Below are 17,684 nucleotides of genomic sequence, written 5' to 3' on the forward strand. Positions count from 1 at the left end.
GCTGTATGTGACCAGGCGAAAAACCTTTCCAAGCCACACTGCTACACACAGCCTACATCGTTGTCATTGTTAGCTAAAGTAATGTCATAGTCAGCATAGCTAATAGAACTAACAGGTTAGCAAACTCACTACAATCATGCGGTAATGTTACAGTGTACAGTCAAGCAGTCAAACCCATGCGGGCCCGGGTGGCAATAAATAAGTAATACCAAAAGCTTACCTTGACTAGGAAGAATTCCAGCGTTGTGTAGAAAAGTCATGACCAGCTAGTTAACATAGCAACCCTCTGTTTGAGCAAGGTGTTTCTGTAGGCTAAACTAGCTAGCTGCATTTCCTAGCTAAGTAAGTGGAACAAAAAAAAATGACAATCTTTCTCTCTCTCTCTTTCTCTCTTGCTTCTCCTTCATTTTGAAAGAAATTAATTTGTTCAAAACTGTTCAACTATTGTCTTTCTCTGAGTCAATTACTCACCACATTTTATACACTGTAGTGCTAGCTAGCTGTAGTTTATGCTTTCAGTACTAGATGAATTCTCCGATCCTTTGATTGGGTGGACTGATAGGCTGGAGGACGTCCTCTGGAAGTTGTCATAATTACTGTTTAAGTCTATGGAAGGGGGTGAGAACCATGAGCCTCCTAGGTTTTGTATTAAAGTCAATGTACCCAGAGGAGGACAGAAGCTAGCTGTCCTCCAGCTACACCATGGTGCTACCCTACCATGGTGCTGTTGAGGCTACTGTAGACCTTTTTGCAAAATAGTGTTTTAATCAATTATTTGGTGACGTGATGAAATTTAGTATAATTTTATCTAAAAATGACACATTTTTAAATGTTTTACAATTAAAAATGTTATGAAATTCACTGAGGATGATGGTCCTCCTCTTCCTCCTCTGAGGAGGAGTCTCCACTGCTTTCCACCTATCCACCTCTCTCCTTCTTTCTCTATCCAACCACTCTCTCTCCCTCCTCTTCCCTGCATGTTCTCTTCATCTCTCTTCCAGGAGAGAAAGTCATTCAAAAGAATGAAGGAGGGAGAGAGTGAGACAACTTATTGTGTTTATTATGTTTCATGCATGTCCTTGGATATATCGTATCAGAGCTATATGTATATATAGGGTTGCAAGTTACCAGAATCTTCAGTAATTTTGGTAATTAACAGAAAATCTATAGCAATCTATCATAACTTTGATAATGAATACTTTAATAACTGTCTATTTTTTTATTCATATATAGTATTCATTTATTATATCTCTGACCTTAATGTCCATGAGTTTCTAGTATATAGACCATGGTTAAATAGAAAATAGCCTAATAAGGAAAGAAAGCATCTAAATCAACAATGGTCTTATTTTGAATTTACCATGCGGTAAATTAGATAAGAGTTCCAAATCTAATTTTCTGTTTTCCCCTCCCCACTCAGACCACTCACAATAAGTCCTAGCAAAATTCATGCTTGAGATATTGCCCTTTGCTACGGAGCTATTTTTGTTTGTTTTAATTAAAAATTGTAAACAATTATCACAGTAATGTATTTAATTGTTACCCAGAAATTATTTGATATTGCGATTAAAAACGGCTGCATTGGACCTTTTACAAGCATCAAATGCAAACAAAACAGCAATTATACAAAAAAGTATATGTATTTTCAGTGACATCTGACTGTACTAAACAGAGCCAAATTATTCACATAATATCAACAAAAGAGCATTAGGCCACGGCCACATTAAGATTCTGTCCAATTTTTGGTCCTTCAATACCGCTACATCTTTTTACGTAGCGGTATACATTGATTTATTACTTAGAATACACTTATTGTAGGTCACTCTGAACAACAGCATCTGCTGAATGAAATGTAAAGTAAGTCCTGCAGATCTAGTTTTATCCTATCTTGATTATTGTCCAGTCAAATGGTCAAATGCTGCAAAGAAAAACCTAGAACAGCTGGCCCAGAACAGAGCGGCACATCTTTCTCTTCATTGTAATCAGAGGGCTAATATTAATACTATGCATACCAGTCTCTCTTGCCTAAGAGTTGAGGAAAGACTGACTGAGTCACTTCTTGCTTTTATAAGAAACAATGTGTCAACTTACACACAGCACTGACATACACTTACCCCACCAGACATGCCATCAGGGGTCTTTTCACAGTCCCCGGTTCGAGAACAAATTCAAGGAAAAGTACAGTATTATATAGAGCCATGAGTGCATGGAACTCCCATCTTATATAACGCAAGTGAACAGCAAACCTGTTTTCAAAGGTATGTAAATTGTAAAGTCTTTTGTCTGTAATGTCTTTTTCGTTATGAACTGTAACGAGTGCGCTGGGAGTTGGGAAGCAAGTTCAGGGAGTGCATAATTTAATAAACAAACCAAGAAACACGAACAACACACAGACATGACACAGAAACAGAAACAATAACGCCTGGGGAAGGAACCAAAAGGAGTGACATATATAGGGAAGGTAATCAGGGAAGTGATGGAGTCCAGGTGAGTCTGATGACACGCAGGTGCGCGTAACGATGGTGACAGGTGTGCGTCATAACGAGCAGCCTGGTGACCTAGAGGCCGGAGAGGGAGCACACGTGACATGAATAATAAATGAAAAAATGTGTGATTGCGTGTGTGTTTGTCACAGTGTGTGTCTAACTCTTACCAAGGTGTACGTGTGGTCTCAAATAATTCTGCTTCTTTCGCTGTTCTAGTACGTTCTTATGAGGGCGGGACGGAGTCAACCAATTCACAAACTCCAAGTAATTCAGCACATGGCTGTCTACGTTAGCCAGCCTGGAACCAATCACACACAACAGAACGTATCCCACACACACACACACAACAGAACAGAACAGAACACAGAACGGACCAATCACACACTACAGAATACACCAACCACACACACAACGTAACACAGAACGGAACAGTCACACACACAACAGAACAATCAGTATTAGCAGACTGTTTGCCTCCACCAGCCTGGAGCATAAACAATATTGAGTGGTCCTGCAGGTGAGTGCCTAAATGCTATTCATACACAATACATGTATTTAAGCATTATCAAAAAACAGCAGCACCTTAATGAGAGTCTGTCTGTGTGTGTGTCTTACATGTTAGATGTGGGATGCAGAAGTAGGGGGGGCTCCAGTCCTGCCTGGAGTAGTGGGGGTAGCCAGTAGGAGGCGCAGATCACCCCACTGAGTGCCTCACACAACAGTTCACGCAACTCCTCTCGAGTTAGCGTGCTCTTATTTGGCTGCTCTGGGCTGGAGATGCTCCTGTTCGGCTGCTCTAGTCAAGGCATGCCCCTGTGTTGGAGGATGTTCTTCAGCGCCTCTATTGCACAGTTGGCCAGAATATAGGACCATATCCCCTCCATAAAAGTTGCCGTGCAACTACCAACAACCGGGATGAATCACTGAGAGAAGAAATTAGGCCAGGCTGTGTGGCAATGCATAACGGTGAGTGTGTGTGAGTATGTGCAGGGCTGACTAAGGGTTAGGGGCAATGCATAGTTGTTTGTTTGTGTGTATGTGAGTATGCAGGCTACCTCAAGATTAGGGGGTCCCGATTTAGAGGGTGTAGGCGAGCGGTGATGTGGGGTCCCATTGTTTAAAGATGGAGCTGCAGTCCTGGGCATCTGGCCTAAAGCCCTCTATCAACAGCAGCTCCACATACTGGCTATCACTCTCTACAGCTGAGTACAGCGGACTCACCCCATATCTCCACGGTCACACACATGGTCCGTCACAGCAATCAGCCTAGCCAGGACACTACAGACAGATACACATATTTCTAAGCCTTACATTGTACATTTAACCTCTGGATTATGGTCCTTCTATGATATATTTCAATGTGGAAAGCATTCGAACTTGTGTTGTGTGTGTATACCTGCTATGGCCGGATAGAATGCGTGGATAGAAAGCTGTGGCCAGCTGATGTCACAGGGCAGGTTTGGGTCAACACCGTGCCTCAGGGGTACCACCACATAGCACTCATGCCCCTCTTGTGATACAATTAGTAGTGGTGTTGCCCTGCCTTGTGTTGCCAGGCCATTCACATTTGCATCTACAACATTTATAAAATGTATGCAACATACAAATCAAATTTTATTGGACACATACACATGTTTAGCAAATGTTATTGCTTGTGCTTCTAGTTCTGACAGTGCAGCAAAATCTAACAAGTAATATCTAACAATTTCACAACATACACACATCTAAGGAATGGAATTAAGAATATATAAATATATGGATGAGCAATGTCAGAGCAGTATAGACTAAGATACAGTAGAATAGTATAGAATACAGTATATACATATGAGATGAATAATGCAAGATGTGTAAACATTATTACAATGACATTATTAAAGTGGCCAATGATTTCATGTGTATATAGGCAGCATCCTCTCTGTGCTAGTGATGGCAATTTAACAGTCTGATGACCATGAGATAGAAGCTGTCTTTCAGTCTCTCGGTCCCAGCTTTGATGTACTTGTACTGACCTCGCCTTCTGAATGATAGCGGGGTGAACAGGCAGCTGTCCTTGATGATCTTTTTGGCCTTCCTGTGACATCAGGTGCTGTAGGTGTCCTGGAGGGCAGGTAGTTTGCCCCCGGTGATGCATTGTGCAGACCGTACCACCCTCTGGAGAGCCCTGCGGTTGTGTGTGGTGCAGTTGCCGTACAAGGCAGTGATACAGCTGGACAGGATGCTCTCAATTGCGCATCTGTAAAGGTTTGTGAGAGTTTTAGGTGACAAGCCACATTTCTTCAGACACCTGAGGTTGAAGAGGCGCTGTTGTGCCTTCTTCACCACACTATCTGTGTGGGTGGACCATTTCAGTTTGTTAGTGACGTGTATGCCGAGGAACTTAAAACGTTCCACTTTCTCCACTGCTGTCCAACCGATGTGGATAGGGGAGTTCTCCCTCTGCTGTTTCCTGAAGTCCACGATCATCTCCTTTGTTTTGTTGATGTTGAGTGAGAGGTTATTTTCCTGACACCACACTCCCAGAGCCCTCACCTCCTCCCTGTAGGCTGTCTCATCGTTGTTGGTAATCAAGCCTACTACTGTTGTGTCGTCTGCAAACTTGGTGATTGAGTTGTAGGCGTGCTTGGCCACGCAGTCATGGGTGAACAGGGAGTACAGGAGGGGGCTGGGCATGCACCCTTGTGGGGCCCCAGTGTTGAGGATCAGCAAACTAGAGGTGTTGTTTCCGACCTTCACCACCTGGGGGCGGCCCGTCAGAAAGTCCAGGACCCAATTGCAGCGGGCGGGGTTCAAACCCAGGGCCTCGAGCTTAATGATGAACTTGGAGGGTACTATGGTGTTGAATGCTGAGCTATAGTCAATGAGCATCATTCTTACACACACAGATGGGATAGGGCAGTGTGCAGTGTGATGGCGATTGCATTGTTTGTGGACCCATTGGGGCGGTAAGCAAATTGAAGTGGGTCTAGGGTGACAGGTAAGGTGGAGATTATATGATCCTTGACTAGTCTCTCAAATCACTTCATGATGACAGAAGTGAGTGCTACTGGGCGATAGTCATTTACTTCCATTACCAAGATGTTGGCCATCTTGAAGCATGTGGGGACAGCAGACTGGGATAGGGAGAGATTGAATATGACCGTGAGCACACCAGCCAGCTGGTCTGCGCATGCTCTGAGGACACGGCTAGGTATGCCGTCTGGGCCTGCAGCCTTACGAGGGTTATCACGTTTAATAAGGTGATATTTCGGATGCATCTTTTCTCTCGTTTCCAAACTAGTGGATTATCACTGTGTCATCAAGGGATCTGGGGGGTCGGCAAAGTCAGTTGGCAGACTCAGCCCACGAGTCAATAACCTTTTAGAGTTTGGCATAATTGTGATTGTTCTAACTTCTAATTAGGAAATGCTTAAGTTAGATATTTCAAACATGGTAAAGCCAATTCTGTTTTGCTACCCTTGGACAGATGTGTTTGTACATCATAGAGACAATTCATTAACTATAAAGTACATTAAAACCTGTTTAGGATAGGGGGCAGTATTTTCACGGCCGGATAAAAAACGTACCCGATTTAATCTGGTTATTACTCCTGCCCAGAAACTAGAATATGCATATAATTGTTTCATTTGGATAGAAAACACCCTAAAGTTTCTAAAACTGTTTGAATGGTGTCTGTGAGTATAACAGAACTCATATGGCAGGCCAAAACCTGAGAAGATTGCATACAGGAAGTGCCCTCTCTGACCATTTCTTGTCCTTCTATAGCCTCTTTATGGAAAATAGAGGATCTCTGCTGTAACGTGACATTTTCTAAGGCTCCCATAGGCTCTCAGAAGGCGCCAGAATGGCGAATGATGACTCTGCAGTCCCTGGCTGAAAAACAGTAGCGCATTTGGATAGTGGTCGATCTGAGAACAATGAAACGGGTGCACGTGAAGAGTCCATTTTACATTTTCAGTCTTTGAACGAAAACGACGTCTCCCGGTCGGAATATTATCGCTATTTTACGAGAAAATCGCATAAAAATTTATTTTAAACAGCGTTTGACATGCTTCGAAGTACGGTAATGGAATATTTTGAAAATTTTTGTCACGATACGCGCCGGCGCGTCACCCTTCGGATAGTGTCTTGAACGCAAGAACAAAACAGCGCTATTTGGATATAACTATGGATTATTTCGAACCAAAACAACATTGGGTGTAAACTAGAAGTCCTGGGAGTGCATTCTGACGAAGAACAGCAAAGGTAATCCAATTTTTCTTATAAATAGCTAGCCATGATGGCCGGGCTATCTACTCAGAATATTGCAAAATGTGCTTTCACCGAAAAGCTATTTTAAAATCTGACACCGCGATTGCATAAAGGAGTTCTGTATCTATAATTCTTAAAATAATTATGTTTTTTGTGAACGTTTATCGTGAGTAATTTAGTAAATTCACCGGAAGTTTCCGGTGGGTATGCTAGTTCTGAACGTCACATGCTAATGTAAAAAGCTGGTTTTTGATATAAATATGAACTTGATTGAACAAAACATGCATGTATTGTATAACATAATGTCCTAGGAGTGTCATCTGATGAAGATCATAAAAGGTTAGTGCTGCATTTAGCTGTGGTTTTGGTTTTTGTGACATATGTTAGCTTGAAAAATGGGTGTGTGATTATTTCTGGCTGGGTACTCTCCTGACATAATCTAATGTTTTGCTTTCGTTGTAAAGCCTTTTTAAAATCGGACAATGTGGTTAGATAAAGGAGAGTCTTGTATTTAAAATGGTGTAAAATAGTCATATGTTTGAAAAATGTACGTTTTTGGATTTCTGAGGTGTTTGTAATTCGCGCCACGCCCTATCATTGGATATTGGAGTGGTGTTCCGCTAGCGGAACATCTAGATGTAAGAGGTTAACTTTTTCTCATGTCCTTTTTCTCCCCTACTCCCCCTAATTAATCTTAAAGGGAGTGCTCCTAATCTCATTTTGTTACCTGTATATAAGACACCTGTCCACAGAAGCAATCAATCGATCAGATTCCAAACTCTCCACCATGGCCAAGACCAAAGAGCTCTCCAAGGATGTCAGGGACAGGATTGTAGACCTACACAAGGCTGGAATGGGCTACAAGACCATCGCCAAGCAGCTTGGTGAGAAGGTGACTACATTTGGTGCGATTATTCGCAAATGGAAGAAACACAAAAGAACTGTCAATCTCCCTCGGCCTGGGGCTCCATGCAAGATCTCACCTCACCTCACCTGATCATGAGAACGGTGAGGAATCAGCCCAGAACTATACGGGAGGATCTTGTCAATGATCTCAAGGCAGCTGGGACCATAGTAACCAAGAAAACAATTGGTAACACACTACGCCGTGAAGGACTGAAATCCTGCAGCGCCCGCAAGGTCCCCCTACTCAAGAATACATATACAGGCCCGTCTGAAGTTTGCCAATGAACATCTGAATGAGTCAGAGGACAACTGGGTGAAAGTGTTGTGGTCAGATGAGACCAAAATGGAACTCTTTGGCATCAACTCAACTCGCCGTGTTTGGAGGAGGAGGAATGCTGCCTATGACCCCAAGAACACCATCTCCACCGTCAAACATGGAGGTGGAAACATTATACTTTGGGGCTGTTTTTCTGCTAAGGGGACAGGACAACTTCACCGCATCATTTGACGGTGCCATGTACTGTCAAATCTTGGGTGAGAACCTCCTTCCCTCAGCCAGGGCATTGAAAATGGGTCGTGGATGGGTATTCCAGCATGACAATGTCCCAAAACACACGGCCAAGGCAACAAAGGAGTGGCTCAAGAAGAAGCACATTAAGGTCCTGGAGTGGCCTATCCAGTCTCCAGACCTTAATCCCATAGAACATCTGTGGAGGGAGTTGAAGGTTCGAGTTGCCAAACGTCAGCCTCGAAACCTTAAGGTGTGCCTTGTTAAAAGTGAATTTGCGGAATTTCTTTCCTTCTTAATGCGTTTGACCTAATCAGTTGTGTTGTGAGGTAGTGGTGGTATATAGAAGAGAGACCTCTGGTTAAAGACCAAGTCCATATTATGGCAAGAACAGCTCAAATAAGCAAAGAGAAATGACAATCCACCATTAACTTAAGACATGAAGGTCAGTCAACCTTAAAATTTCAATAACTTTGAAAGTTTCTTCAAATGCAGTCGCGAAAACCATCAAGCACTATGATGAAACTGGATCTCATGAGGATCGCCACAGGAAAGGAAGACCCAGAGTTACCTCTGCTGCAGAGGATAAGTTCATTAGAGTTAGCTGCACCTCAGATTGCAGCCCAAATAAATGCTTCACAGAATTCAAGTAACAGACACTTCTCAACATCAACTATTCAGAAGAAACTGTGTAAATCAGGACTTCATGGTCGAATTGCTGCAAAGAAACCACTACTAAAGGACACCAGTATGAAGAAGAGACTTGCTTGGGCCAAGAAACACAAGCAATGGACATTAGACTGGTGGAAATCTGTCCTTTGGTCTGATGAGTCCAAATTTGAGATGATTGGTTCCAACCGCCTTGTCTTTGTGAGAGACGCAGAGTAGATGAATGGATAATCTCCGCATGTGTGGTTGCTACCGTGAAGCATGGAGGAGGAGGTGTGGGGGTACTTTGCTGGTGACACAGTGATTTATTTAGAATTCAAGGCATACTTAACCAGCATGGCTACCACAGCATTCTGCAGCGATACACCATCACATCTAGTTTGCACTTAGTGGGACTATCATTTCTTTTCCAACAGGACAATGACCCAACACACCTCCAGGCTGTGTAAGGGCTATTTGACCAAGAAGGAGAGTGATGGAGTGCTGTATCAGATGACCTAGGCATCAGATGACCTGGCCTTCACAGTCCCCCGACCTCAACCCAATTGAGAGGGTTTGGGATGAGTGGGACGGCAGAGTTTAGGAAAAGCAGCCTACAAGTGCTCGGCATATGTCAGAACTCCGTCAAGACTGTTGGAAAAGCATTCCAGGTGAAGTTGATTGAGAGAATGCGAAGAGTGTGCAAAGCTGTCATCAAAGCAAAGCGTGGCTACTTTAAAGAATCTAAAATATAATATATAACACTTTTTTTGGTTACTACATGATTCCTTATGTGTTATTTCATAGTTTTGATGTCTTCACTAGTATTCTACAATGTAGAAAACAGTAAAAATGAAGAAAAATGTTTGAGTTAGTAGGTGTGTCCAAACTTTTGACTGGCACTAACTTATTACAAGTTTTGCAAATATATACAGTATATATTATGTGCAGTATGTAGTATATACACTACCCCTTCAAATTAGTGGATTCGGCTATTTCCGCCACACCAATTGCTGACAGGTGTATTAAATCGAGCACACAGTCATGCAATCTCCATAGGAATAGATTGGCAGTAGAATGGCCCGTACTGAAGAGCTCAGTGAGCTTCATGAATATGGGTTTCCATCGCCGAGCAGCCGCACAAGAGCCTAAGATCACCATGCGCAATGACAAGCGTCACCTGGAGTGGTGTAAAGCTCGCCGCCATTGGACTCAGAGCAGTGGAAATGCGGTCTCTGTAGTGATGAATCATGCTACACCATCTGACAGTCCAATGGACAAATCTGTGTTTGGCGGATGCCAGTAGAACGCTACGTGCCTGAATGCATAGAGCCAACTTTAAAGTTTTGTGAAGGAGGGATAATGTTTTTCATGGTTCATGGAAATCTTAACGGTACAGCATACAATGACATTCTAGATGATTCTGTGCTTCCAACTTTGTGGCAACAGTTTTGGGAAGGCCCTTTCCTATTTCAGCATGAAAATGCTTGCGTGCACAAAGCGAGGTCCATACAGAAATTGTTTGTCGAGATCTGTGTGGAAGAACTTGACTGGCCTGCACAGAACCCTGACCTCAACCCCATCGAACACCTTTGGGATAAACTGTAATGCCGACTGCAAGCCAGGCCTAATCGTTCAACATCAGTGCCCGACCTCACTAACGCTCATGTGGCTGAGAGGAAGCAAGTCTGTGCAGCAATGTTCCAACATCTTCCCAGAAGAGTGGAGGCTATTATAGCAGCAAAGGGGGCACCAACTCCATATTAATGCCCATGATTTTGGAATGCGATGTTCGACATGTCCACATTAGTGTATTTAGTGTATTAATGCAACCGCCAACCACAGGAAGACTCAGGAGCCCGTTCTCAATGAGTTAGACAGCCTGCTGCTTCCTTCTGCTGCTCTGCTAATCATCAGATGGGCGAGGAGAGGAGGTAGGGGGCCCACGTGGGAGCCCTGCCTTGATTGGGTAAATGATAAATAAAATAAATAAATAAACTGCATAATAAATACATGTGACATGTCAATTGTGTGAGTCAGGAGCTGGGCCCAAGCTCGTTGGGGGCCCAAGTATGCCATCAGCCGGGAAGGCCGCAGTTTGGGCAGCATGCCCACCAAATATACAGCTTGTTGCGTTATGGCCATAGACATATAATCCATAGAAGGGTTTTGTAACCTTGGCAATTTGACAGCTAAACTCATGGGTAAATTAACAATGTATGCCAATCCTTCTGACTTGAATGTGAACTGCCATCTATGGATTATATATCTATGGTTGGTTGCGGATGTCTGTTTGCCTTTCGCAGATTTCAAAATACAACCACCGGAAAAACGTAGTTTGGAGAACAAATGCCTACTGCTGAAAAGAGAAGCCTAATCTGTCTGTAGAACCAATAGAAATAACAGCGGCACTGTTTTTCAAAGTAGCTCATTCTGAGATGCACTATTGCCACGATTAGTGCATCGGCCATCAACGTGAGTAGCCTATGGCTTCATCTTCATCATTAGGTGAGTCAGTGTGCTACTGAAAATTATACTGAACAAAAATATAAACGCAACATGTAACAATTTCAAAGATTTTACTGTGCTACAGTTCATAGAAGGAAATCAGTCAATTTAAATAAATTCATTAGGCCCTAATCTTTGGATTTCACATGACTGGCCATGGTTGGCCTGGGAGAGCATAGGCCCACCCACTGGGGAGTCAGACCCAGCCAATCAGAATTAGTTTGTCCTCACAAAAGGGCTTTATTACAGACAGAAATACTCATCAGAATACCCTCTCCCCCTCCTCAGATGATCCCCCAGCTAAAGAAGCAGGATGTGGAGGTCCTAGGCTGGCGTGGTTACACGAGGTCTGCGGTTGTGAGGCCGGTTGGATGTACTGCCAAATTCTCTAAAACTACGTTAGAGGCGGAGAAATTGGTAGAGAAATTAACATAACATTCTCTGGCAACAGCTCTTTAGGACATTCCTGCAGTCAGCACGCCAATTGAATACTCCCTCCAAAACTTGAGACATCTGTGGCATTGTGTGTGACAAAACACATTTTAGAGTGGCCATTTATTGTGGTGCACCTGTGTATGGGTAGTAGGGGGTAACTAGACCCCCCTAAAGCAAAGTTTGGAGAAAAAAATGTGGATGAAGGTCATGCTTAGGCGAATAAACTATAAAGGGAAATAAATGGACAGTTTACTTTTTTTTTCATGAAAGTACATGGGGTAACTGACCCCCACCACCCCCCCCTTCTATGGGTTATCTGGCCCACGGGGGTGCCATTTACCCCGGTAGAAGATTATGGCATGTTTTAAAATCAATTGTATCGGTTTATTTAGAAATTCTTTAGTGAGTAATATTTTAAAGTCTAGTTGTCTTATTTACATTATTTTAATGAAATATGGGGGCGAGGGGGTGTTGCACATGTAACCATTAAAATTACATTCAGGAGCAAAAGGTTTTCAATAGTTTTTAATAAATAAATACAAATATTGGAATATAATACTGGAATGGAATATAACATTAAATAACATTGGAATATAACATTTAATAGCAATAACAAAAGGCTATAAAGTAAGATTAACTGTAAAGCTATCAGTCACTCGTGGTGGTTGCTAGCTAGCACTCATAGAAGCTTATGCTAACTAGCTACATGACTAGCATTTGCTGCTAGTGAAGTTGCTAGCTAGCAAGTTAGCATAAACTAGCTCTAACTGGGCTAGTCATTGTCTAAATTACAGGTAGAAACAAATTCATAACCATAAAGTGGTAACTAACCCCCAGGGGTCAGTTACCCCTTAATGGGGGGGCTAGTTTCCCCCAACACACTCATCCAACATATTACTACTTTACTCAAAAAGTATCTACATTTTTCACACTAAACAAGTGGATTATTTATCTTAAGGCTTTCCTACTTGTGCATGTATATATAAAAAAAAACTGTTATTGATCTAACTTCATTGTGATATATCTACAACTTTTTCCAAATTTCAAGATCAACTTACCACAAAATCGTTTTGTTGAAATATCTCCAAAAGTTGTGATAACACAGAGCATTGTTTTGTTGAGCAAGAGCAGTGGCAGCCAGGGAAAGTGTTGGGAAAAGAATTGTGACATCTTGTGGTCTTAATGTGAATTATGGGGGTGGGGGGTACAGTTACCCCCTAGTACCCTAATGATCATGCAGTTTAATCAACTTCTTGATATGCCACACCTGTCAGGTGGATGGATTATCTTGGCAAAGGAGAAAAGCTCACAAACTTGTGCACAACATTTGAGCGAGATAAAACAAAAGGCCCCAGGGCCTGTGATTTCTTAATCCTGCCCTGTTTGTGTGCACTACATCACATGCACTGGTTTTTATCCACAACAACTCCTTTTGGTGGAAACACACCACTGATGGGAAAATGTGCATATTTTATTTATGCATATTTTAGAATATTCGCTTGAAAATATGTCACCAATTGGATGGAAAGTCTGGATGCGAAAGAAACGCACACCTGTTTAGGCGAGGTGCTGGCTAGCGGAGCAGAACACTTGAAAAAGAAAAGGAGATCCTCACACTAGGAGCTCAAACGCAATAATTTTATAACCAACGTTTCGACAGACAAGCTGTCTTCATCAGGGTATAATGACATTACTTCGGGTGACTAATTTAAATTGTTTGAAAGGACACACAGGTGTCCGTAATCATGGCTGGGTGTGGCTTGATTTCATTGGTTGATTTACAGATATAAATAGAACATATAAAAAGTACGATCATAGAAACCTAGCTAGTGATGAAGAAGACTTTCATAATAACAAGAGGTTGAGGTTCAACTAACTATACTGAACAAAAATATAAATGCAACAGGCAACAATTTCAAAGATTTTACTGAGTTAGTTCATATAAGGAAATCAGTCAATTGAAATAAATGAATTAGGCCGTAATCTATGGATTTCACAACTGAGAATATAGACAGGCATCTGTTGGTCACAGCTACCTTAAAAATAAGTTAGGGGTGTGGACCAGGAAACCAGTCAGTATCTGGTGTGACCATGATTTGCCTCATGCAGCGCGACACATCTCCTTCGCATAGAGCTACTGATTGTGGCCTGTGGAATGTTGTCCCACTCCTCTTCAATGGCTGTGCAAAGTTTCTGGATATTGGAAGGAACTGGAACACGCTGTCGCACATGTCAATCCAGAGCATCCCAAATTTGCTCAATGGGTGACATGTCTGGTGATTATGCAGGCCATGGAAGAACTGGGACATTTTCAGCTTAAAGGAATTGTGTACAGATCCTTGCGACATGGGGCCGTGCATTATCATGCTGAAACATGAGGTGATGGCAGCAGATGAATGGCACAACAATGGGCCTCAGGTTCTCATCACGGTATCTCTGTGCATTCAAATTGCCATCAATAAAATGCAATTGTCCGTAGCTTATGCCTGCTATTACCATAACCCCACCGCCACCATGGGGCACTCTGTTCACAAGGTTGACATCATCAAACCTCTCATCCGCACGATGCCATACACATTGTCTGCAGTTGTGAGGCTGGTTGGACGTACTGCCAAATTCTCTAAAAGGACGTTGGAGGCGGCTTATGGTAGAGAGATTAACATCCAATTGCACACTCCCTCAACATGAGACATCTGCTGCATTGTATTGTGTGACAAAACTGTGCATTTTTTAAAGTAGACCTTTATTGTCCCCAGCACAAGGTGCAGCTGTGTAATAACCATGCTGTTTAATCAGCTTCTTGATATGCTACACTTGTCAGAGAATTAATTATCTTGGTAAAAGAGAAATGCTCACTAACAGGGATGTAAACAAATTTGTGCATAACATTTTTGAGAAATACGATTTTTGTGTGTATGCAGCATTTCTGGGGTCTTTTATTTTAGCTCATGAAACATGGGACCAACACTTTACATGTTGCATTTATATTTTTGTTCAGTGCACATAGCTAGAGTCAGATTAACCAATTCTACCGTGAGACCTGAGTCAAAGCCAGCATACAGAAGCTATCAACTGCCTTTTGAGTATCTGGAGCATCAGCAATTCTGGGTTCGATTACAGGCTCAAAATGGCCAGAAACAGACTTTCTTCTGAAACTCATCAGTCTATTCTTGTTCTGAGAAATGAAGGCTATTCCATGTGAGAAATTGCGAAGAAACTGAAGATCTCGTACAACGCTGTGTACTACTCCCTTCACAGAACAGCGCAAACTAGCTCTAACCAGAATAGAAAGATGAGTGGGAGGCCCCAGTGCACAACTGAGCAAGAGGACAAATACATTAGAAAGTCTAGTTTGAGAAACAGACGCCTCACAAGTCCTGAACTGGCAGCTTCATAAAATAACACATGCAAAACACCAGTCTCAACGTCAACAGTGAAGAGGTGACTCCGAGATGCTGGCCTTCTAGGCAGAGTTCCTCTGTCCAGTGTCTGTGCTCTTTTGCCCATCTTAATCTTTTCTTTTTATTGGCCAGTCTGAGATATGTATTTTTCTTTGCAACTCTTTCTAGAATGCCAGCATCCCGGAGTCACCTCTTCACTGTTGACATTGAGACTGGTGTTTTGCGGGTACTATTTAACTTCTCTGGGATATGTGGGACGCTAGCATCCTTTGAAGATCTTCTTCTGTTGGCACTCCAATATGTCCCATAACCGTCACAAATGGTCCTTTTGTTCGATTAATTCCATCATTATATATCCAAAATGTCAATTTATTTGGCACGTTTGATCCAGAAAAACACCTGTTCCAACTCGCGCCACATGACTACAAAATATCTCATAAATGACCTGTAATCTTTGTCCAAACATTTGAAACTACTTTCCTAAAACAACTTTAGGTATTTTTTAACGTAAATAATTGATAAAATTTAAGACCGGATAAACAGCGTTCAATACCGGAGGAAAACAATGTGGAGCGTGCTTTCTGGTCACGTGCCTCCATAAAACAGTACACTTCCCTAGAGCCTCGTTCTGAACAGCCTTACTTCTTCATTACACAAAGGAAAAACATCAACCAATTACTAAAGACTGTTGACATCCAGTGGAAGCGATAGGAATGGAAGCAACTGCCTTAGAAATCTAGGTTCCCAAAGAAAACCCATTGAAAAGAGAGTGACCTAAAAAAAAAAATCCTGGTTGGTTTGTCCTCGGGGTTTGAGAAACAGGCAGTTTAATTTGGGCACACTTTTCATCCGGACGTGAAAATACTGCCCCCTATTCCAAAGAAGTTAATGAAGCTGCCAGTTGAGGACTTGTGAGGCGTCTGACCACGGACACATACTTATTTTCTTACTTTATTTTGGTCATATTTATTTTATTTTATTTCACCTTTATTTAACCAGGTAGGCCAGTTGAAAACAAGTTCTCATTTACAACTGCGACCTGGCCAAGATAAAGCAAAGCAGTGCAACAACAACAACGTAGAGTTACACAAGAGGAAATCTTCTAAGGATGCTGCATTTCATTTTTTATTAAAGGAGCTGGCTGCCAAATACGCAGGGATATTGAAAGCAGGAGGGTCCAGGGAAGGGAGGAATGATAGTTATCCAAAGGATGACAGAGAGATCATTTGTAGTAAACATACATATGAACCAACGTGGTTATGTAAGGTGAAGCAGAGAGCTGTGGGTCACAAATGTGAATCTCCTGATGACCATGGACACACATTCATACCCTTACAGCAGGCAGTGCAAGACATGAAGGAAAAACTAACATCTATTTTAGTCACTGCAGGACAAGTAGACCAAATGTGAAGACTTAGAGGAGACATGCAATGCTCCAGGAAGCAGCTGGGAGTGACAGAGAGGCAGATCAGGGGGGAGCTTGAGAAGCTTCACCAGTTCCTGAGAGAGGAAGAGGAGGCCAGACTGACTGCACGGAGGGAGGAAGAGAATGAGAAGGGTAAGATGATCGCCAGAGAGAAAGAACATTCAGGACCAGATCACCTCTCTTACAGAAATAATCCCTGCTGTTAAACAGAACCTGCGGAAACAGAATGTGTCATTTCTCAAGAGCTACAAACACACCCAGACAAGCTCCAGAGCCCAGTTCACACTGCCAGATCCACAGCTGGTCTCAGGAGCACTGGTAGATGTGGTCAAACACCTGGGAAATCTGCAGTTCAGAGTCTGGAAGAAGATTCAAGGGATTGTGAAGTACACTCCTGTGATTCTGGACCCCAATACTGCTGAATGTAGGCTCTCTCCGTCTGATGATCTGACCACTGTGAGACATTTAGAGAAAAGGCAGCAGCTCCCTGACAACCCAGAGAGGAACAAAATTTACGCCATTGTTCTGGGCTCTGAAGGGTTCAGCTCAGGAAAAGACAGCTGGGAGGTGGAGGTAGGGGACCACTCTCACTGGTATATAGGTGTGGCCAAGGAGTCAATCAACAGGAAGAAGGAAATATTTGCAACCGCAGTGTATAGATAGTGGGCCATAAATTTGAGGAGAGGTAAATATAGTGCAGGAGATAAGTCTCACGCTGAAGAGGAGACCCCAGAGGACCAAAGTGCAATGACAAGAGGGAGGTGTCTTTCTATGACCTGAAAGACATGACACACATCTACAAATACAGTGTTTACTGAGAGAATGTACCCATACTTTTCTAATGGAAGTTTGGTGATGCTGACCATTCTGATATACATATCCGCCAATCAGAGGTCTCTCTGACAGTGATGTAGTCCCGATAAGGTGTGTGTGTGTGTGTGTGTGTGTGTGTGTGTGTGTGTGTGTGTGTGTGTGTGAGAGAGAGAGAGAGCGAGAGAGAGAAGGAGAGAGGAAGTAACATTTCTTCAACAGATTATGTAATATCTGAGAGAGGAGCTGAAATAGTACTTTGTTTATACAAGCTCTCTCTCCACAGGTCTGATCTGTGAATAGGATTT

General features: G+C 42.6%; 1 pseudogene; it reads left to right on the forward strand.

Moving 5' to 3' along the window:
• Positions 1-8,587: 8,587 nt before the first annotated feature.
• LOC115164036 (nuclear factor 7, brain-like) lies at positions 8,588-17,480 on the forward strand (annotated as a pseudogene).
• Positions 17,481-17,684: the final 204 nt, after the last annotated feature.

The sequence above is a fragment of the Salmo trutta genome, chromosome 27, assembly GCF_901001165.1.
Source record: "Salmo trutta chromosome 27, fSalTru1.1, whole genome shotgun sequence".
Classification (NCBI taxonomy): Eukaryota; Metazoa; Chordata; class Actinopteri; order Salmoniformes; family Salmonidae; genus Salmo; species Salmo trutta.